Raw genomic sequence first — 23,493 nt, 5'->3', positions numbered from 1 at the left:
GTATCTGTCCTTAGGGAATGGCTGAGTTCTAATGGTGGAGAAGGATGAGGGACCAGCAGTGACTGTGGTAGAGGAGTGAGGGTCAGACCCATGCCCAGGATGCCAGGTCTCCACAGACAGCACCACGTGTAGGAGGACTCTGAGGAGCAGAGATTATTTGATCAGACCCATGAACTACATAATCATCCTGCAGTTTCCTCACTGAGCGATGGCCAGAGCAGAAGGACAGCAGCTGGAGGACACCCTGATCATGGCTAGAGTGGAGCAGTGGGCCTGGGGGATTGAGTCAGGGAAAGGGACAAGCAGAAGGTAGCAACAGGGAGTTTGAGAGACAAAGAGAAGAGAAGGGACCCTTCTCTGCTGACTTCACCTACATTTCTGTGTGACCAAAAGGACACACTTATCTCCCAGGGAAGAAAAGACAGAGTGACATTCTCAGCTCAAGTGCCCAGGGTATCTGCCTTGTTCTTGAGTACCTAACACAGGAAGCACGTGCTTTCTGTCACGATTGGAACTGCAGCGCATACCATTTAGTGAAAATCCAATTATGAATCCCTCAGCATTAAAGTACTGCAACAAAGTTAAGTTAATGGACTGAAAGCTACAACACAGGATAAAGTCCAAAGGTAGACCGACTGCAATACTTACGGGAATACAGTCTATCAAAAAAGGAGGTAGGTACCCCAGTGCAGTCATTCAGACACCTGGGAAATATCTGAAAATGTAAAAAAAAAATGTAGTCCTTACTTCAAGAGCAACATTAGTGATAGACACAAAGGGATCATGATTTAAGGTTTAGAGAGAAAGCATATGACTTCATGGTGCTATACCCATGAGATCAAGTCTCATCAAATTTAACTTGAGGCTATTTGTTATATGTAAATTATAACTCATTAAAGAGAGTTTCAAAACATAAAATACTAGAAGCAAATGTGGGAACATTCCTTTCTAATCCTGAAGTGCATGGGTGATATGAGTCTGTCTGCCCATGTCTCAAAAATCCAAAATAATAAGACACTTAAAAAATTAATAGCAGAGTAAGCAGACGCTGAGCTCACCCTGTCCCATGTGTTCAAGTACATAACATCCACATCCAAATCCATGAACCAGAGAGTGATCCAAAGACTGGAAGAACAAACTCCACACCTAAATAGAAGCTGCATCAGAGAGGTGGAGGCTGGCTGCCTGCAGAATGGGCAGAAAAAGTGAGCCCTCACACCAGGGAAGACTAATCTCCATAACATTGGACATTAAAACCCAGAGGGGTTGAATTCCCTTGAATTTACATCCTGGAGCTTTGGAGGTCAGCTGACCCAGCACTGGGTGATCCAGGAGGATGACTGATAGCCAGGTCCCTGCTTGTTAGAGAGGCAACATAAATATGGCATTTTACACAATGCAGAAGCAACAGGAAACAGATGTATTCATGCTGATTCCTGAGTGTGTTGGAGGACTTCTCCAACAATGAGGGCACTCACAGGCACCATTCTTCTCCCCCAACCTCCCAGAATAAGCACAGAAGCACCCACAAGAGGGTGAGGCTGCACAGACACTTGCTACCCAACCTGTTAGCAGTGCCCCAGTCCCAAGGATTCACTGGGGGACTCATCACAACAAGCCTGCTTGTCTCGGGGCAAACATTCTTAAAACCACAAGGGCACCCTGTCTGACAAGCTGCATGCATAGCTGCCACAGCACGCTGTGCACATCTGCCCCTCACCCAGATGTGCATAGCCAGGCACCTTCATCTGTCTCACCCAGCCACATGTCCCGAGGCACAGACATGCTCTGTGCATATCCTCAAGCCCCTAGCTTCCACCACTGGTCCACAGCCCCAGCCCCCAAAGGATATTGGGAAACCTAGCATAGGACTAGTAGCCCTGTGCAATTTTGCTAACACTCCTTCCCTGCTCCCAAGTTACCCAGCGGGCATAACACCCACAGCTGGCCTGCCTGGGTCCCACTAACACCACTGAGAGCAGGCATAGCCCACAACAGGCACGCAATCAGTCCAGACACCTGAACTGAAAGGAAAAGTAACCCAGACACAACAGCAGGGAGTGAGCAATACCCATAGGATATCCTCCTGAAGGTCCAGGTTCTATAAATGGAGACGAGCACTATTGAGGTCTTCAGGACTACTTCTTCATAAGGTCATTAATTTCAAGATCATAAGGCACAGCTGACTTTCTTAACACAGAGAAATAGAGCCAGAGAGACAGATAAAATGGACAAACAGAGATGTGTATCCACAATGAAAGACCTAGTCAAAGCCACAGCCAGAGATCTAAGCCAAAGAGATATAAGTAACATACCTGATACAGAATTTAAAGCAATGATAAGGATACTCATTAGAGTTGTGAAATGAGTAGAAGAGTGAGACCCCTGACATAGAGATAAGAAATAACACAGTAGACATTGAGGACACAATAAAGGAGAAACACGCTTGCTGAAATGAACAGAGGGATGGAAGAAGCAGCAGAACAAACTAGTGACCTCGAAGACTGAGTAATGGAAATTAATCACACTGAACCAAAGAGAGAGAACAGAACTGTGCAACGTGAGATGAGATTAAGGGAACTCAGTGACTACAGGAAAGATAATAGCATTCATATTGTAGGAGTCGCAGAAGGAAGAGAAAATGGGGTAGAAATTTTATTTGAGGAACTAATAGCTGAAAACGTCCCTAACTGGGGGAGGGAAACAAACATCCACATCCAGGAGACTAGAGAACACCCATCCAAATCAACAAAATCAGGCCAACACACAAACATATTGTAAGCAAACTTGCAAATTACAGTGAAAATAAAGAAAAACTCTTAAAAGCAGCAAAACAGTCCTCAACTTAGAACAGAAGACCCATAAGCCTAGCTACATATTTCTGAACAGAAACTTGGCAAGCCAGAAGCAAGTGATGTCATATATTCAAAGTGCTGAATGGAAAAATCAGCAGCCAAGAACACTCTATCCAGCAAGGCTATCATTCAGAATGGAAGGAGACACAGACTTTCCAAAACAAAAACTAAAGGAGTTTGTACCACTGAACCAGTCCTGCAAGAAATATTAAGAGGGATTCTCTGAGTGGAAAGGAGAGACCAACAGTAACAGTATAGAGGTAGAAGACACAAATTAAGTAAAACATGAATATTTCTGTAAAAAACAGTTAAGGAACTCAGAGAAATGGATTTGAAATAACATCTACCAAGAACCTAGGGAGGAGAAAATGTGTGCAAAGATAAATGACCATTAGCTTAATACAAACTACTTAATACAGAAGAGGTTATATAAACACCTAACAGTAACTATATACTAAAACCCGTCATAAATATGCTAGAATAGAGAAAAGAAATCAAAATATATCATTAAAGATAATAAGCAAAACATGAAAGAAAGGCAAGAAAGGATCAGAGAAAATCATTAGAAACCACAACAAAACAGGCAATAAAATGACAATACATATATACATATCAATCATTACTTTGAATGTAAATGGAGTGAATGCTCCAATATAGTGACATAGGGTATAAGAATGGATGAAAAAACAAAACAGATTTAGATGCCTACAAGTGACCCACTTTACACCTCAATAATGATAGAGGATAGAGAAACATCACACAAATGAATGTCAAAAGAAAGCTGTAGTAGCAATACTTGTATCAGAAAAAATACACTTAAAAAAGTATATAACAAGAGACAGAGGAGGAAACTATATAACAGTAAAGGGTTCCAAAAAGAACCAAAATCCAAAAAGAAGATAAACCAACTGTAAATATATCCCACAATTAAGTGGGATTTATTCCCAAGCTAAAAGGTGGTTCAATATTCACAAATCAATGTGATACAATGTATCAAGAGGAGAAAGGATAAGAACCAGATGATCGGGGCATCTGAGTGGCTAAATCCTTTAACAGTCTGACATCAGCTCAGGTTATGACTTCATGATTTGTGAGTTCAAGTCCCGCGTCAGACTCTATGTTGAAAGCTCAGAGCCAAGAGCCAAGAGCCTCCTTCGAAATCTGTGTCTCCCTCTCTCTCTGCCCCTCACCTGCTCATGCTCTCTCTCTCTCTCTCAAAATTAATAAACGTTAAAAGAAAAGAACCATACAGTCATTTCAATACATGCAGAAAGGAGCATTTGACAAAGTACAACATCCATTCATGATTGTAACCCCCTAAAGTAGGTTTACAGGGAACATACATCAACCTAATAAAGTTTATCTATGAAAACCCTGCAGTTATAATCAACCTTAATGGGGAAAATCTGAGAGCTTTTCCTGTAAGGTCAGGAAGAAGGCAAGGATGTTTACTCTTACCCCACTTCTAATAAACACATTACTGGAAGTAATTGGAACTGCTAGCCACAGCCAGCAGACAAATGAAACAAAATAAAATAAAATAAAATAAAATAAAATAATAACATAACATAACATAACATAACATAACATAAAATAGAATAACATAACATAACATAACATAACATAACATAACATAACATAAAAACAATTCCAAATCTGGAAGTGAAACTTTCACACTTTGCAGATTACATGACACTATATAGAAAACCCTACAGAGTCCACCCAATAACTGCTAGAACTGATAAATGAATTCAGCAATGTCACAGGATACAAAATCATTGTACAGAAATCTGTCGCATTTGTAGACAATACTGAAGCAGTAGAAAGAGAAATTAAGAAAACAGTCCCATTGATAGTTGCACACCAAATAATAAGGTATCTATGAATAAATCTAACCAAAGTGGTGAGCGACCTATACTCTGAAAAGTATAAAACAGTGATGAAATAAATTCAAGATGACACAAAGAAATGGAAGGACATTCCATAATTATGGATCGGAAGTACAAATGTAGTGAAAATGTCTATACTTCTCAAAGCAATTGACACAATTAATGCAATTTCCATCAAAATACCAACAGCAGTTTTCACAGAAGAACAGTCCTATAATTTGCATGGAACCACAAAAGACTAAAATCTTCAGAGTAAACAACCTTTATGTGAAGTGATAATTATGGATGACATTTTGCCTCTGGATCTTCTGCTCCAAAACACAGTAACTGTGGCCTAAGCATTTGAACAAACATTACACATATCCCAACCAGGGATCATTCTACAAAATACATTCTACAAACCTACCCTCAAAAGTTTGCAGATTATGAAAAACATGGAAAAAATCTAAAACTCGTCATGGCCAAGTGCAGCCTAAGGAGACAGGATGACTGTAATGTGCCAGCTGGGATGAGTCTGGGATAGAAGAGGTTAAAACCGAAACAATCTGAATACAAATATAAACTTTACTTCATACTACCATATCTCTTTGGGATATTGATTGTGATCATGTACCAATTCATATGACATCAATAGTCAGAAAACAGTCTGATGTATGTGGATACTCAGTAATACCTTCCCAATTTTTTTGGAAACTAGAAACCCATCACAAATGAAAAGATTACTAGTAATCATGGTTTTATGTTTTCAACACATAATATTATATGACTAGTTCTAATATTAGTTACTAGTGATGGACATGTACCTATTCTTGTTGTTCTTACTATTGTTTAATTTAAATAATAGCATTCATGTTACAGAAAACTGAATGCATGATATACAATTCATAGAAACATCTACTTCACATATTTTAAGATAATATATGTATATACCACTGTATTATGTGGTATGTAAATTAGTGTTTTTCTGATTTTTTTTTAATTTTTTTTAACGTTTATTCATTTTTTTGAGACAGAGAGAGACAGAGCATGAACGAGGGAGGGGCAGAGAGAGAGGGAGACACAGAATCAGAAGCAGGCTCCAGGCTCTGAGCCATCAGCCCAGAGCCCGATGTGGGGCTCGAACTCACGGACCACGAGATCGTGACCTGAGCTGAAGTCGGACGCCCAACCGACTGAGCCACCCAGGCGCCCCAGTGTTTTTCTGATCTTAAATGAGCATGTCATTGAATGGCTTTCCATAAAGGTGATTATCCTAGATAATGAATGATACTCAGATTTTACAGGATGTACTTCACATCATGCCTGAACATTGTAAAAAATAAAAATATACACACGGCCAGATGAATCATTGTGACTGGCTCACTTATTGTAAAGAATTCTCGCTTTAATATTTTCACGCATATTTTTAGCAGGAATACAAGAGAATCAAATATTTCCAAATCAAAGAGATATTCAAAGACTAGAAGAACGATAGGGAGTTCAAGGGGTTTCAGAAGGAAGACATGTGACCATGAATGGGGAGTCACATGCAATCAGCTTTCTCTGGGCCACTCTGACATGTTTTCATGAGGATATGTGACTTGCCAAAGGGTAAGACCCAGAATTACAAGAGGGAAAGACAATGCTTTAGGAAGAGGTGACTTGGAACAGGTGCTTGTGTGACTAAGTGGTGGCTCAGCAATCTGGCAGGGGCTCCCTGGGTCAAAGACTTCAAAATCCAGCAGTGACCTAGACTCACAAAGATCTTAGTAACATAGATCAATGTAGCTTAGAGCCACAAAGATCTTAGAGCCACAGAGTGGATCTTCACCTATGATTAGATAATGGCCACAGTTTCATAGGACATGATCATTGGGCTGACAGTAGATGGCTAAAATATTATTTAGGGCTATACATTTAATTAAAAAAAAAGTATGTGTAAAATTTGGGTTTGGAATGTTAAGACAAATCACAGGCCCAACGTTACTTACATTAGGGCCCCATGTCACTAAACTAATTTCATTCCTGCAGGAATGTAACCTTTAGCCAGTAAGCAAAGAATTTCCTAGTCAGTGCTGGAAATTTAACTGGTAGATCCCTGCCATTCCCCTCACGGAGGCAATCTTGCCTAAATAAGGTATTCCATGACACTATTTTTTTTAAGTTTATTTATTTTTAGAGGGAGAGAAACAGAGCACATGCAAGGGAGGGGCAGGAAGAGAGGGAAAGAGAGAATCCCACGACCATGAGGTCATGATCTGAGCCAGGATCAAGAGTCAGACACTTAACCAAACCATCCAGGCACCCCGAGATTATGAGATTTTAAAGGTTAGCAGGCTTGCTGGGATACAGCCCCGGTGGGGGGGGGGGGGACTGGCCTACTCCTGCAGAGAAGGCAGGCAACAACTTGCAGGCAGATGGCATGGAAACAGTGATCTGTACAACACCTGGTGCACATAAGGGGGTGATTATACACTCATCGTGGAGAGCATCCCTGAGAGCAGTGTTCACAATTAGGGGACAAAGAGCTAGGACCGAGGAGCTGCGTGGTGCCATTTCCCCACTCTGACACCCCCCCCCCCAGCATAAACACAGAGCCGTCTGCTGGAAACAAGGCAATTCCCACACTGGCTGCTCAAGCTGCTTTCACCAACCCCACCTTCCTGTGCTCTGGTGAGACTGACATTCTAGGTCATTCAAGCTTGCTTCAGTACCAATGGAGCTGGCCCCTTCCCAAGAAGACCAGCAGAACCCCATGACTATACCACCTCTCTTGACCAGACAGTTCTGAAGGGCTTCATTTCGAGTGGCAGTCATTTCAAGTCTCATTTAACAAGCAGATTGGAGCAGACCAAGATAAGAATCACCACATTCTGGCCAAGGACCATACTTTTCCCATACAACTGGCCTGAAGGATAGAGCAGCCAGTACACAAAACAGTGCATGCAACACACACCACAAACCCTCCCTGATGTGCCAGGCCCTGGACATTGGATGACCTCCTCTACATAAAACCATTCATCTTACAGGCAGGTAACAAATGAGCTTTGGCAACACAGAGAAGGCAAATACTCAGCCAAAATGACAAGGCAAGAGGAATGCATCCCAAATGAAAGAACAAGATAAGGTCATGGGAAGAGAAATGGAAGGAACACTTCCAAACTCATTCTATGCGGCCAGCATGGCCTTGAGTCCAAACTGGACAAAGACCCCACTAAAAAGGAAAACTACAGACCAATTTCCCTGATGACCTGGATGCAAAAATTCACAACAAAAAGTAGCAAACCAGATCCAACAATACATAAAAATAATTATTCAGCACAGTGAGGTGGAATTTATTCCTGGGATGCACAACAGATTCAATATCTGCAAATCAACTGATATGATACATCACATTGATAAAAGAAAGGATAACAACCACATGATCCTCTCAGTAGATGCAGAATAAACGTTTGACAAAATTCAGCATCATCCTTTCTTGATGAAAAAAAAACTCATGAAAGGAGGGATAGAAGTATCGTGCCTCAACATGCGAATGTCCAGATACGAAATTCCCACAGATAATATCATATTCAATGGGGAAAAACTGAGAGTTTTCTCCCTGAGGTCAGGAACACGACAGGGATGTCCACTCTCAGCACTGTTATTCACCATACGGTTGGAAGTCCTAGCCTCAGAAATCAGACAACAAAAAGAAATACAAAGTGTCCAAGTTGGCAAGGCGGGGTCAAACTTTTCCTCCTCACAGACATGATACTGTCTGTGGAAAATCCAAATGACTCCACCAAAAAACTTCTGGGACTGATACAGGAATTCAGGAAAGTCTCAGAATATAAAATCAATATACAGAAATTGATTGCATTTCTATACACCAATAATGAATCAACAGAAAGAGAAATCAAGGAATTTATCTCATTTAAACTGCACTGAAAACCATAAAATACCCAGGGATAAACGTAACCAAAGAGATAAAAGATCAGTACACTTAAAACAATAGAGGGGCACCTGGGTGGCTCAGTCAGTTAAGTGCCGACTTCAGTTCAGGACATGATCATGCATTTGTGGGATGGAGTCCCACGACGAGCTCTGTGCTGACAGCTTGGAGTCTGGAGCCTGCTTTAGAGTCTGTGTCTCCCTCTCTCTCTCTGCTCCTCCCCTGCTCATGCACTGTGGCTTGCTCACTCACTCTCGCTCTCAAAAATAAATAAACATTAGAAAAATTAAAAGAACAAACCATACAACGTCTATAAAAGAAGTTGAAGACGACACAAAGAAGTGGAAAAACATCCCATGATCATGGATTACAAGAACAAATATTGTTAAAATGTCAATACTACCCAAAGCAATCGACATATTCAATGGAATTCCTATCAAAATAACACCAGCATTCTTCACAGAGCTAGAATCCTAAAATTTGTATGGAACAGAAAAGACCCCAAGGAGCCAAAGTAATGTTGAAAAAGAAAAGCGAAGCTGGAGACATTACAATTCTGGACTTTATGGTGCTTCAGAAAGCCGCAATCATCAAGACAGTATGGTACAGGCATAAAACCGGACCATAGATCAAAGGAACAGAATAGGGAATGCAGAAATGGAGCCTCAAACATATGGCTGAGTAATATTTGACAAAGCAGGAAAGAATATCCAGAGGAAAAAAAGAGTCTCTTCAGCAAATTGTACAGGGGAAACTAGACAGTGAGAAGAATGAACCTGGACTATGTTCTTAAACTTCTCTCTCTATCACACACACACACACACACACACACACACACACACATCAAAATGGGTGAAAGATCTAAATGTAAGACAGGAAACCATCTAAATCCTAGAGGGGAAAACAGGCAACCTACTTCTTTGATCCTGACGGCAGTTTCTTCTTGCTTGTCATGTCTCCAGAAGCAAGGGCAATAAAAACCAAAATAAACTATTGAGACCTCAAGATAAAAACTTCTGCACAGAAGAGGACACAATCAGCAAAACTAAAAGGCAACTGAATCGAATGGGAGAAGATATTTGCAGGTGACATATCAGATAAAGGGTTAGTATCCAAAATCTATAAAGAACTTATCACATTCACCACCCAAAAACCAAATAATCCAGTGAATAAATGGGAAAAGACATGAAGAGACACTGTAAGAAAGATGACATCCATATTGGTCACACATGAAAAGATGCTCAACCTCACTCATCATAAGTGAAATACAAATCAAAACCACAATGAGATATCCCCTTACACCTATCAGAATGGCTAAAATTAACATCTCAGGAAATGAAAGATGTTGGCAAGGATGCAGAGAAAGGGAACACTTTTGCAATGCTGGTGGGAATGCAAAGTGGTGTAGCTACTCTGGAAAATAGTATGGAGATTCATTACAAACCAAAAATAGAACTACACTAGGACCCAGCAATTGCACAACTCGGTATTTACCCAAAGGATACACTAACTCTGACTCAAAATGGGACATGCACTCCAATGTTTATAGCGGCATTATCAACAATAGCTAAATTACGCAAAGAGCCCAAATGACCATTGGCAGATGAATGGATAAAGAAGATGTGGTATAGTCATACGAAGAAATATTACTTGGCGGTCAAAAGGAGTGAAATCTTGCTATTTGCAACAAAGTGGATGGAACCGGACTTTATTATGCTAAGCAAAATATGTCAGAGAAAGACACACATCCTATGATTTCTCTCATTTGTGGAATTTAATGCAACTGATGAACGTAGTGAAAGGAAAGCAAAAATAAAATACAGAGAGGGAGTCAAACGATAAGAGACTGTTAAATAGAGGGAAGAAGCTCAGGGTTCCTGGAGGGTTACTGAATAGGGGCATGGGCTAAATGGGTGATGAGCATTGGGGAGGACAACTGGGATGAGTACTGGATATATATTGTAATTGATGGATCACTAAATTCTAATCCTGAAACTGTATTCCACTATAAGGTAACTAACTTGGGCTTAAATTTTAGAAAAGAAGAAAGATTTTAAAAAATTAAAGAATGTACTACCAGTCAAAAGAAAAGAATATTTAAATCAGACTCTTTCAGTGGAAATGAAAGACCAAAGTGTTACAGACAAGAAAGGATCAGAGAAAACGTTAAGAAACAATGGCAAAATAACTAGCAGAATGGCACTAAACATATATCTATCAATAATTACTCTGAATATAAATTGACTAAATTCTCCAATCAGAAGACATTGGATAGGGTGTCAGAATGGGCAAAAAAGAAAAGAAAAAACAAACAAACAAACAAAACAAGGCCTATATAGATGCTGCCTACAAAGCCTTATTTGGACTTAAGTCACCTACAGATTTAAATTGAGGGAATGAAAAAACATTTATCATGCCAACAATGTCAAAAGGAAGCCAGTAGCAATACTTCTACCAGGCAAAATAAACTTTAAAACCGAGACTGTAGTTTGGTACCCTTTGGGTCAATCTAGTAGTAAAATTGCATGCACCAGATATTTAGAGCAGCATTATCACCAATAGCCAAATTATGGAGAAAGCCCAAGTATCCATCAACTGATGAAGGTATAAAGATGTTGTGGGGTGTGTGTATGTGTGTGTGTGTGTGTGTGTGTGTGTGTGTGTGTATGCATGTATACGCATACGTACCTATGTGTATGTTCATACATACATACATACATACATACATATGTATATACAATGAAATATAACTCATTGAAAAAGAATGAAATCGTGCCACTTGCAACGATGTGGATGCAGCTAGAATGTATTATGCTAAGTGAAATATGTCAATCAGAGAAAGACAAATATATGATCTCACTCATGTGGAATTTACGAAACAATACAGATGAAAACATGGGAAGGGGGCAGGAAAAGAGAGGAGTGGTAACAAGCCATATGAGTCTCTTAATGATAGAGAAAAAAAAAGTGAAAGTTGATGGAGGGAGATGGGTCGGCACTGGCCTGATTGGGGACGAGTATTAAGGAGAGCACTTGTTGTGATCAGCACTGGGTGTTGTATGTAAGGGATAAATCACTGAATTCTACTCCCAAATCTGAGAATGCACTGTATGTCAACTAAGACTTAAATTAAAAAAAATAAATAAAGCTGTAACAAGAGATGAATATAGACACTATCTCATACTAAAGGGGACAACCAAACAACAAGATCCAATGATTATAAATTTTGATGCACCCAACATGCAATCACCAAGCATATAAAACATTTAACAACAACCATAAAGGAACTCATTTATAATAATATGATGATAGCGCAGGACTTTAACATATCACTCACATCAATGGACACAACCTGTAAACAGAAAACCAACAAGGAAACAATGGTTTTGAATCACACACTGGACCAGATGGGTTTAACAGGTATATTCTGAACACTCCATACTAAAACGGCAGAGTACACATTCTTTTCAAGCGCACATGGGGCATTCTCCAGAATTGGTCACATTCTAGGTCACAAATCAGGTCTCAAGAGGTACCCAAAGACAGAGATCAGACCAAGCATCTTTTCTGACCACAAAGCTAGTAAACTTGAAGTTAAACACACACACACACACACACACACACACACACACACACACACACACACACAAAGGGGGAAGTCCACAAATTAAGGGAGGTTCAAAGACATGCTACTAAATGAATGGGTGAAACAGGAAATCAATGAGAAAATACATTGAAACAAATGAAAATGAAAATACACTGGTAAAAACCTTTGGAATGCAGCAAAAGCAGTCTATGATGGAAGTATATAGCAATACAAGCCTACCTTAAAGAGCAAGAAAAATCTCAAACAATCCTAACTTACAACTAAAGGAATGAGAAGAAGAACAGCAGAAGGAAGGACATACTAGAGATTAAGGCAGAAATAAGGAATATAGAAACCAAAAAGACACTAGACCAAATCAATGAAACCAGGGGCTGGTTCTTTGAAAACAGTAATCAACATGAAAGCCTTCTAGGCAGACTTTTCACAAAGAAGAGAGAAAGGACTCAAGTAAATAAAATCACAAAAAGAAAGGAGAAATAAGTCAACACCACAAAAATACAGTTAAAAGATAATATGAAAAACTATATGCAATGAATTGGACACTCTGAGAAAAATGGAAAAATTCCTAGAAACACACAAACTACAAAAACTGAAATGGGAAGATTCATAAAATCTGAAAACAGAAAGAAATCAAATCAGTAATAAAAAAAATTCCCCCCCAACACAAGAGTTCAGGGTCAGATGGCTTCACTGATGAATTCTACCATACATTTAAGGAAGAGGTAATATGTATTCTCCTCGAATTATTACAAAAAATAAAAAAGAAGGAAAACTTACAAATTCATCTTATGAGGCCATCATTACCCTGATACCAAAACCAGATGAAGCCTCCACTAAAACCAAAAACTGCAGCGGCACCTGTGTGGCTCGTTTGATTTCTGTCCAACTCTTAATTTAGGATTAGGACACTATCTTGTGTTGCGTGGGTTCGAGGCCCACATTGGACCCTGCATTGACAGTGTGGAGCATGGCCAGGATTCTCTCTCTCCCTGTCTCTCTGACACTCCATCAATTTTATGTACTCTATGTCTCTAAGTATATAAATATTTTAAATATGTTAAAATTTTTTTAAATAAAACTGCGGACCAATAGCCTGATGAGTATGTATGCAGAAGTTCTCATTAAAATAACTTCAAATTAAAGTCAACAATACATTAATAAATTCATTTATCATAATCAAGCGGGATATATTCCTGGGCTGCAAGGGTGGTTCCACATTCACAGATCAATCAACATGATGCACCACAGTAATAGAAGAAAGGATGAGAACAATATGATGCTTTCAACAGATGCAGGAAAACCATTTGACAAAATGTCACATCCATTCATGATAAAAACCCTCAGCAAAGTAGATTTGGACTCAACCTACCTGCATATAATAAAGGTTATCTATGAAAAATCCACAGCTAATCTCATCCTCAATGGGGAAAAATTGAAAATTTTTCCTCCAAGGTCAAGGACAAGACAGGGATGACCCATCTCACCACTGTTATTCCACATAGTACTAGAAGTCCTAGCCACAGCAATCAGACAACAAAAAGAAATGAGAGGCATCCAAATCGACAAGGAAGAAGTAGAACTTTCGCTGTTTGGAACTGACATGATGCTCTCTATAATAAACATGAAAGACTCCCATAAAAATTGCTAGAATTGATATACGAATTCAAGAAATAAAAATATACAGAAACTAATGTACATAAATCTATTGCATTTCTGTAGACGAATAATGAATTAAAAGAAAGAGAAAGTAAGTGACCAATCCCATTGACAGGTGCACCAAATACCCCAAGATACCTGGAATAAACCTAACCAAGGAGTGAAAGTGAAAGACCTGAAAGACCTGAGTGAAAGGTCTGCACTCTAAAGGCTATAAAACACTGATGAAAGAAATGGAAGAGGACACAAAGAAAAGGAAATATACTTCGTATTCATGGATAGGAAGAACAAAATACTGTTAAAATGTCTATACTCCTCAAAACAATCTACATATGTAATGAAATCCCTATCACACTAACAAAAACATTTGTCACAGACTCGATCAAATAATCCCAAAATTTGTATGGGACGACAAAGACCCCAAAGAGCCAAAACAAAATTGAAGACAAAAACTAAAGCTGGAGACATCACAATTCCAGACTTTAGGTTATATGACAAAGCTGTACTGAACAGAGCAGTATGTTACTGGCAACCAACAACAACAAAAACACAGATGCAGAGATCAATAGAATGGAAACCCAGAAATGAACTCAAACCTATATGGTCAACTAATTCTCAACAAAGCAGGAAAGGATATCCGTTGGGGGAAAAAAAAAGATAGTCTTGGGACACATGGGTGGCTCCAAAGCGTGTTATTGGGGTTTCCACTCAGATCATGATCTCAAGGCAGTGCAGAGCATGCGTGGGATTCTCTCTCTCCATTTTTCTCTGCCCCTCTTCTGCATATACTCTCTCTCAAAAATAAATACATAAACTTAAAAAAAGTCTCCTCAACATATGGTTTTGGAAAAACTAGACAGAAACCTGCAAAACAAAACAAAAACAACAATGGACCACTTTCTTACAACATACACAAAAATAAATCCAACATGGATAAAGACCTATGTGTGAAACCTGAAACCATAAAAATCCCAGAGGCTAACTAACAAAGGCAGTATCTTATTTGACATTGGCTGTACAAACATCTTTGTAGATATATCTCCTGAGGTAAGGGAAACATAAGCAAAAATAATGGGACTTCATAAAAATAAAAAGCTTCTGTCACCAAGGAAATAATCAATAAAACTAAAACACCTACAGGATAATATTTGTAAACGACATCTGACAAAGGTTTAGTGTCAAAAATATATAAAATTATAAAGCACCCAAAAAATGAGAAATCCGATTAATTATGGGCAGACGATATGAATGGACATTTTCCCAAGGAAGAAATACACATAGCCAAGAGACTCATGAATAGATGCTCAATATTACTCATCTTCAGGGAAATACAATTCAAAAGTACAATGAGAGAACACGTCACATCTGTAAGAATGACTAAAATCAATGAATGATGAAACAGCAGGTGTTGACAAGGATGTGGGAAATAGAAACCTCTTGCATTGTGGGAAGGAATACAAACTGGTGCAGCCACTCTGGAAAACAACATGGAGATTCATCAAAAAAAAAAAAAAAGGAAATAGAACTATGTTACGATCCAGCAATTTCACTACGAGGTATTTACAGAAGGAATACAAAAATAATTCTTCAAAGGGATACATACATCCTGATGTTTACAGCAACATTTTCTATAACAGCCAAATTAAAGAAACTGCCCAAGCATATATCAACTGATGAATAAACTGAGATGTAGTATATGCAATGTAATATTATTTAGCCGTAAAAACATGAAATCTTGTCATTTGCCACGAGCTGCATGGAGAGAGAAAATGTTATGCTGGGTGAAATAACACTCTCAGAAAAAGACAAAACCAGATGATTTCACTAACACATGGAAATGAAACAAAACAAGGGGCGGGGGAAGGAGACAGTGACAAACAGACTTTTAACTAGGAAACAAACTGAGGAGTTCCACAGTGAGGTGGGGGAATGGGTGAAACAGCTGATGGGGACTAAGAAGTGCACCTGGGATGGGCACTGGGTGATGTGTGGAATGGTGCTCTATATTGCACACCTGAAACTAATATTACACTGTATCTTCACTCACTGGAATTTAAATTAAAAGATAACATAAGGTTAATGACAGGTACCTCCAGGTTTTCTGTAGTTTTCAATCACTTCACTAGGTTGGAAAAATAGCCGTGAATGTTTTTTTTTTTTAAAAAGTATGTATGATGTGGGGGACAGTTTGTGCCCTTACCTCGGTCTCTGGTTCCAGCAGGACTTGAAAAGTGGGTCCCAGCTCATTCTTCTAGAAAGTCCTGAGATGAGCATTTCATGCATTCATGTCCTAACGGAATGCAGCTCCAATTCTTCTGAATTTCTGTCAGGGTTTCTTCCCGGAAACAAGCCTGAATCTGGAACAAACCATCGACTGCATCTATGAGGTGATGTCGTGGGACCCTGCAGTCCACGCGCCCTTTAGTAAAATACATCTTGTTCAAAAACTGTTCAGGAAAGGGAGGAATGAAACATGGGAACAACCCAGAAAATGCAAGGGCCTGTGCTGCTCAGCAACCACCTTGCCCAGGGAAGCCACCCTGCGCCCTCCTCAGCACTCAGTACAACAAAACAGCTTCTCTCTGGTGACTCAGGAGATGCCAAGTTGCTGCAAAGCTCCCAAGGTCTCCCCTGTGTGTGGACAGCATAACGCGCTGGAAAGGCAGCTCTGCTCTCTGTCCTGAGGCAGCAGCAGAGGCCCTGCGTCCTCTGGGAGCAACAGCAGCCCTTCCTGCTCTGATGTCCCCTGGGTCAGAAAAGCCAATGGTGTGTCCTCTGCTGGTCATCACTGCCCAGGCAGAAGAACCCACCCCTCCGGGTCTGTGGTGCTTGAGCTCTCTCTGCTGGCCACCATGGGTATTCCTTCAATGTGGAAGTCCCTGGTTGCTCAGCTGAGAGGCCGAAGGTGCTCTGGGCAACTAAGCCTGTTCTCCACACCGGGAAGGGTTTTAGTGACAGGGCCTGGGACACAAAGAAATCTTTTCCTTCTCCTTTCTTGTGAGTGAAGAATGAAACCAAATTTATTAACGTAATGACATCATTTGTAATGTTTTAAGCAATGTTCACAGAAAAATAGACCGCCAATTTACACATGCTGAAGATGAGGTAATTGTGTTTACTACAATTGTATTTAGGTTAGATAAATAATTGACACCTTTGAGAGAGAGATACTGGCTTCCAGGTATGGAATGAACGAGTCCTAGGGATACAAAGGACAGCCAATGGAATAGAGTCAATCCTGTAATAATACTGTTGCATGCTTTCACAGGATAGCTACACTTGCGCTGAAGTACAACATAATTTATAGACATATGGAAGGACTACAATGTATGCCTAAAACTAATACAACAAATGTGTGAACAATATTTAAATTAAAAATAGACATCCTCTACATTATCTTTAATTTCTCCTTCTTTGCCAATAAAGTATCATTCCTGGGGTGCTTGGGTGGCTTAGTCAGTTAAGTCTCCGATTTTGACTCAAGTCATGATCTTGCAGTCCATGAGTTTGAGCCCTGTGTCAGGCTATGTCCTGACAGCTCAAAGCCTGGAGCCTGCCTCAGATTCGGTGTCTCCTGCTCTCTCCCCGACTTCCTCCCTCAGGCTCTCACCAAAAAAGAAAAACATAAACATTATAAATTAAAAAAAAATCTTTCCTAATTTAGAATCTGTGAAATTCCATTTATACCAGATTCTCTAACATGACCATCTTGATGTTGAGAGCTTATCTGAATAGTCGCTAATAATATCTTTGATGACAAATATGTGACAAGGTCAGAATGCAACTTACAGGGAGCTATACATCTGTTATGAATTTGCTGTATGTATCCTTCACTAATATTTTCAATAAAATGTGCTTTAGGGATACAGATGAATGAAATAATGACCATAAGTCATATAGGTCAAATTCCTATAACACCAGTATGCCTTTAATTAGCAATTGCCATCTCTTAAAAATTAAAAGAAAGCTGTGACAAGAAAATGTCTTGAATTTGATGTAAGAGAAGACTATGGTGTTTTAAAGGGTTCACCTACCATCTGGCATCCTCAGTTTGGCAGTGGACAGGAGGATAGCAACCCACGGTCTTGATGAAGACCGCTGGTTCCAGAAGGAGAATATGGACTTTATTGTAAAATACTTTTTATCAATATTACTAGTCCACCTCTGCCAGGTCCAGACTGCTGGACCTGGGGGCAACACAATGCCTGATGCCTGTGTTCAGAACTTGAGGAAGGCCAGCTTGTGGGGGCGGGGGAGAAATCCAACAGGTACTGGGGCAGTGAGGGAGATGGCTCCAGGTCACCTCCCCACAGGGCATGCTCTGGAGTTTACCCGCCAAAGAGCAGCACACTCTCCCTCAAGATATCCCTCTCCATGACAGAACATGAGGCTGTGCCCCCACAATTCCAGGAGAAATGAGGGATACCCATCTTTTAAAATGCAATGTCCTCTGCAAAGCTTGGCCCCAGGGATGTTGGAGTCTTAGAGTCACAGAACTCTGATGCCCATGATACCAGCCCTTTCTGCCCCAGCACTCAGAGACACTTCATACATCCCCTCTCCCCCGGCCCATCTCACCCCGTCCACGTTCCTGGACAAGGTCTCTATTTTCCTCCCCTTACTTCCTCTTTGTCTCTGTTTCTCCTTAACCACATCTCTCACTGCTTCTTCCTTTCACTATCTAGGACTTGCCCAATTCCCCTATCACTCATTCAGTGCCTCTCTCCTGCCTGTCTCTTTCTCCAACTCTCCCCAGGCTTCAGGCTATCTGCTCTGTGCATGCAGCCCTGTTCAGGAGCACAGGGCTCTCCTGTATCTTCCTCTCTCCTGTCATGTTTTGTCCCAGGCTCTGATCACAATGGAGGAGAATTCCCTGTACAGCAGCTGCTCATGTTGACATTTGCTAGAACAATGCTGGCAGCATGTGGACAGCCAGACATTTACCCTTGGTGGCCCAGCCATGACCCAAAAGCTGCTGAGGGCTGGCTGCTTCCCTAAGCTGGGAAAAAAAAGGGGCTCACAGGGTTCAGGGCCCTGGGGCAAAGTGGGTTGGATTGGCCAATGTAGAAGGAGCCATATGCTTACGCACAACTCTCCTGGGTGGTGTCAAAGGAACCTATCTCAGACCATAGACCTCTGCCCTCCCCATCCCTCAATAAGGCAACAGGGGAAGCTTTGTGGGACATCATGTGACTCACCACAGAATTTGCACCATTTGCCTCCTTGGAGGCCACCTGGATTGGTGCTATTGGGGGCAGCTTGTAAGGTGCACAAGGGCACAAGAAGTGAGCTAATGCAGGGCCTCCTTACTGGCCTCCTGAAACCATTCCTTACCATCAGAAGAGACCCTTTCCTGGAGACAGAGACCTGCCCTTCTCATCAGCACAAACCCCATCAACTAGCATGTGCGCTGTGTGTTCATGAGTATCTATCTACAGAATAAACAACCACCACCAGAGCTCCCAAAAGGATGTATCCAACTCCTCAGATGGAACTATAGGTCCCTTCCAGGCAATACAATCCTAAAGAATGATCTGTCTTCTTCCACAAATACTGTACATATTATGTGTTGGTTAACAGCATATAAAGGAACCCCAAAGTGTACACTTGATGGGGAATGAGTGTCGATTTACTGGAAGCAGACGCTAACAGAGAAACACAACTGTGACCAGTGTATTAGGGGACATTAGGAAGGACAAAATGGAGGGGACAGGGTGGGCAGGGAAAGCATTCAGACCAAGAGGCAGATTAGACACCATCTCTAAATATATAATAGCCATAGCTGGTTTGTAATGGTTCAGTGTCTTATTGAAATTTCAAACTGATTTCCCTCTATGTCAAAGTGATTTTGGGTTATTGCAAAGGGATCTTCTGTTCTCCTCTATGCATTTTGTCTTCTACAATACATCTGTGTCCTTGGATGAGCACATATTTGTGTGTCTACCTCAGATCTTAGATGTAGATCCCTGAATGTACACATTCTCATACTTATCTTTTCCTTCTTTGTAAAGTAGGACCTGAATTTTAATAGAAAAAAACACAGGGGTCTTTGTTTTGAAACAGGTCTATCTTTTGAAACAGGAAATGCCAATCTCCCAGCCTCAGGCATTATACCCTCAGTTTCATGAAATTGAATGAACATCTGTTGATGATCTTCTGTGTGCAGATACATTCATTTCCACCCAGAGAAGGGTGAATGCTCACTCATCCCATACATTTTACAAATTCCTTATGTGCTTAACCACCTCTTCATCGCACTGACCTCAGAGACCCACATTGTCCCTGCTTCTCAGATTACAAAGCTGAGGCTCTGAGATGGCCCCACTGAGAGCTGGCATTAGGGCTGAGGCAGCGGGATCACAGGCAGTGCCTCAGGAAATTGTGAGGGAAGTTTCAGAGATACAAACCTTCATGCAGGGTAGTGACAGTAGATTCAAGGGTGTGGTGTCAAGAGTCCAGCAGGGGCATTTCCTGGTCATCCCTGAATTCCCCGCTAAGAGTCTGACTCAGGCTGAAGGCCAAGGAAGCTACACAGCTAATCTAGAACATTTCATCACATTTAGTCTCACAGAGGCACACAAACTTAGGCAGACAAGCATCCCATAAGAATCAAGCTAAACTACAAATCTCCAGGTCATTCTTTCACACGGATCCAGAACCTTCAGAAAACCAAGGGAAACAACAATCTTTATTTAGATAATAAACTAGGTGCACTTTGGCTACAATGATATTTCAGAGATGATACCTGCGTGAACTGTCCTTGAACCCATGCAGCAGCTCTGTGTGGACTTCACGCTGTGCCCATTCTCCCTGTCTAAGTTGTGGGCCCTGCAAGATATGGCTTCCAACTGCCTCTCACTGAGTCCAAAACCCTCCCCTATCCGCCATCTCAGCTATCCCTTCTCATGAACAGCCTCCAATTCATTCCCATGAGATTCATGTCTCTGTCTCTTGTACTTAAGGACCCATTACTGGAGCTGCCACTATTGTAGATCAGAAGCTCCATGTAATTTAATGCATGTGACTCTCTGCCCATTAGGACAGTTGAAGTCCCTCATGGTAAGGGTTTGCCTCATCTCTCACAGAGCCAGGGACATGGACTGTGTACAAGGCACATCTGCAGAACTTATATGCCTGCTTTTCTATTAAAAGGCTCTTTCCTTCTCCACAAGAGACATATGCAGCCCAGCTCAGTAATGGAAATGACACAGCCCAACATATGTATGTCCTGAGAAACTTGAAGAATCTTGACAGTGTCCTCATCCAGCAGCACATTTGCATTACAAAGCCTGAGAGGCCATCTCTACATCTTCTCAAAGACTCAACAACACAGAAACTGAACATGCTGATCATGTCAGCTCATACTGTTCAGATCATTTCACAAATAGTCGAGGTGGAGGTGGCGGGTCCTGTCCCTGAAAACACCAAGGAATTCGAGATGGCTCATAGAGCCCATGAACAGTGATAAAGGGTATCTGTAGGGGGTGCACCTAGGAAAGGAGGAGGCCTCTTGCATCGATAGGGACCTACAGAACAGAAGTGACAGGTATGTTGGTATGATAGACAGAAGCAGAACACCCACAGGAGCTGAAAAACAATGAAGCAGGTGTTGGCACGTGGCCCCTTGTTCGTTCATGGGTTCTAGTAAAACAGAGCGTCAGTGCCAGAAAACTCTACCCTCCCACGAGGTCCCACTTACAGCCTTAAGGTACCAGATGGCACAAGGAAAAACTACTGTCGCCACATGTCACTGCCCATGTTTACCAATGCAGAAAGCCAGGGAATTCTATTCTAGAAGATTGATGGCAGTAATGCCAATCTAATAAAGGAGCGTATTCCAGAGAGGCAGGACTCTGTGTCGAGGGCCCCTCTGGTGTCCACTTCCACCAGATCTGCAGACTTTTTATTTGCACATTGAGAACAGACAGAAAATGAAGGAATGAAAGAAAAGCCCAGCACCACACAGAGATTCAGGGCCACCCCAGGGTCAAAGCTCAACCTGCCATCCCATACCTGTTCTCACTCTGCTTCCCTCCCTGACAAAGACATCTTCTGTGCAAGGCCAGGGAGACCTCTGAGGAGATGGGGATTCCTGGAGTCCTGCAGGAGGCCTGGAAATATGTTTTCTGAGAGAAACACGTTACCTGTGCACATTCATTGTTCTCAAGTATATTTATCTTAATTCATAGGTAATTCAGCTTTTAAATGCATTATGAGTTGCATAGCCATTTTGCCCCATTGTAAAAGAGAGGTAGAAATTCTACATAAAAGAATGAACAGAAACATGTCTCAATTTCAGGTGTAAAATTCCTGTAAGGTATCATGAGACAAAGTACCAGTTACAACTGCTCCCGGGACACAAGAGAACCTGCTCATATAAACACAACTGAAGAACTCTGTGAGGTATTGGCCCTGCAGGTAATCACTGATTCTCTCCCTTCATGACTGCAGTTCCACGTACATTTTTGATTACACGTGCCGCTTCTGAAAATTCAGAGTATTTCCACCTAGGGGACGACTGGAGAAATTCTCTATCATACATTTACCAACACAGAAGGACCAGTAATGAATTCTGAAATTTTTCTAAGAACCCTCAGACAAGGCACACAATATAATGTTGGAAAGAGTTTTTTATCTATTCCAGTCACAAGGCTCATAGCATACATTCTGAACAAATTCATGGCCTACACTGAAATAGGAAAAAATGAAAATAATAAGGATAATCCTATGTAAAGAAGGTGTGGAAGGAGTCAGAAGCTCCAGAAGACTTGAGGGTGCAGTGAAGTGTCATCCTCCTGAAGTTATTTCCACGAACACAAAGTGAGAGTCACATGGTCCTCAGCCTCCATGCACTTGTGGCATCCAGAGGCACTAGCTAACATGATGATGTTAAACTGGAGAAGCCTGGAGGCTTGAGAGGACATAAATCAAATAGTAAAGACACCAGAGGACATAGAAAACCAGACAAGGCCAGATAAAAGTTTTTCAGAAAGCATTGCAACTGAAACGGGCAAGATAATTTACCTTGTCTTTCTCTGCATCCTTGGTAGAGACACAACTGATATTCCCCATGGGAGCTGCACCACGTTCTAGGTCTCATAACAGATGGAGGTGGATGGAGGTTGATTCTGACTTGCATAGAGTGTGTGGAAGAAAAACAAACCATCCACCACATGTTTCATTATATTCAACTCATTCACACTCTTGGGTCCCTTACCAGGGGCAGAGGGTATTTCATGTGCCTCGGGTGGCCCTTGAGGACAAGAGGGAGATCTGATCCTGTCTCTTGAGGAAGGTTTACAGGGCCTTGTTTTGGGTGTTTTTATAACTAATAAAGTAGCTGTGAACAGCTCAGGTCTCAACTCGCTAGAAAATAAGTTAGGGGTGTGTCTCATCCCTCAGAGAGCCCAGCACATGGTCTCTGTACAAGCTACCTCCTAGGGAGTGCTATGTCTGTCAGCATGTATAAGGCCTCCTTCCTTCTCTATCAGAGACATGTGTTGCCCAGCTCACTATGGGGAAAGGACTGCCCATTTTATGCATTTCCTGAACAACTTGAAGAACATTACAATG

The 23,493-nt window shown here is 41.1% G+C and overlaps 1 long non-coding RNA gene across 1 annotated transcript; it reads right to left on the bottom strand.

Moving 5' to 3' along the window:
- Window positions 1–646: 646 nt before the first annotated feature.
- LOC131517892 (uncharacterized) lies at window positions 647–23,057 on the bottom strand. The gene is made up of 3 exons (XR_009264880.1): window positions 22,945–23,057; window positions 16,121–16,277; window positions 647–715 (listed from the first exon to the last, which is right to left on the bottom strand). It is a non-coding gene; the product is annotated as an uncharacterized LOC131517892 (long non-coding RNA).
- Between the last annotated feature and the right edge of the window lie 436 nt (window positions 23,058–23,493).

The sequence above is a fragment of the Neofelis nebulosa genome, chromosome 7, assembly GCF_028018385.1.
Source record: "Neofelis nebulosa isolate mNeoNeb1 chromosome 7, mNeoNeb1.pri, whole genome shotgun sequence".
NCBI classification, from domain to species: domain Eukaryota; kingdom Metazoa; phylum Chordata; class Mammalia; order Carnivora; family Felidae; genus Neofelis; species Neofelis nebulosa.
Note: the sequence above shows the minus strand (reverse complement) of the source record. Positions and strands in the feature narration are given on the sequence as shown.